Genomic DNA, 1474 nt, shown 5'->3' with positions numbered 1-1474 from the left:
GTCCGGATCGGGACTGGGAGGGGGGGGGGCACCTCTTCCACCGCACCGTAAGGGTGATCTTGTGGCGAATCTGCCTCTGGGACCACCCTTATCTGAAAGAGGACCGCCCGCCGTTTAAAAAAATATCGGGGTTATGGCAGCTATCTGCTATCTGCTGCCATAACCCCGGTATATAGCGTCAAAGAACGTCGAAGAACTGACGTTACCGTCGGTAACCGGTTAATGACTTAAAAAAAAAAAAACATAATATATAACCAATTTTTTTGTATAATCTGAAAGATGATGTTACGCCAAATAAATAGATACCGAACCCCTTGTCCCCCGCAAGATTTAGCCCCTTTCATGACCAGGCCATTTTGTTGCCATGGTAACAAAGAAATGGCCCCCTGCCACCATCTATAACTGGCCTACAAAGCAAGGAGTGCATGGAAGGGAAAACGCATGAGAGACAAAGCCAGAGAAAATTCCCAGTTCAACTCACCAACCAATCTGCAACCAACCAAATCAATCTGTCTAAGTGCTGCTTCACAAATATGCGATGTCAGACATCGCATGTGATTCGCATCGCACTGTTGTGCAAATCACATGCGATGTCTGTGCGATGCGAATCCAGCCATACAGATTACTGAATTTGCGTCGCATTCGGACCAAAGTCACCCAGGACCCTTTTTTTGGGTCCGAACCAGAATCGGATCGCATGAAGTAGTCACACCTATGCGATCCGATTCCTGTCCGAACTGACAGTGCGCACTGCGATATGCAAACTGATCTGGGGATGTCGTTAACTTTGTATTGACACCCCCCAGAGATTCGCATATGGCAGTGTGATCTGCCTGGGAGTCGGGTGCGATGTGGGAACACGCAGTGGATTCGCAGTGCTCCCGCATCGCATATATGTGTGAACCGGGACTACCAGTATGGGTTAACCACTTCTGGACCGGGCCTATTCCTGACACTCGTTGTTTACGAGTTAAAATCAGTATTTTTAGCTAGAAAACTACTTAGAACCCCCAAACATTATATATTATTTTTTTAGCAAAGACTCTGGAGAATAAAATGGCGGTCGTTGCAATATTTTTTGTCTCGCGGTATTTGCGCAGCGGTCTTTCAAACGCAGTATTTTGGGAAAAAATACATACAAAATCGCTGCATTTAAAAAAAAAAAAAACGAAACAGTAATGTTAGCCCAATTTTTTTGAATATTGTGAAAGATGATGTCACACCGAGTAAATAGATACCCAACATGATACGGATTAAAATTGTGCACACTTGTGGAATGGGGAAAAACTTTGGTCAATAGAAATCTCCATAGGCAACGCTTTAAAATGTTTTAACAGTTACGAGTTTTGTGTTACAGAGGAGGTCTAGGGATAGAATTATTGATCTCGCTCTGGCGATCGCGGCGATACCTCACATGTGTGGTTTTAACACCGTTTTCATTTGTGGGCGTGACTTACGTATGCGTTTTCTTTCA

This window comes from Pelophylax lessonae (assembly GCF_965119305.1).
Source record: "Pelophylax lessonae genome assembly, chromosome: 5".
NCBI lineage: Eukaryota > Metazoa > Chordata > Amphibia > Anura > Ranidae > Pelophylax > Pelophylax lessonae.
The sequence above is the reverse complement of the archived record's forward strand: the minus strand, read 5'-3'. Positions refer to the sequence as shown.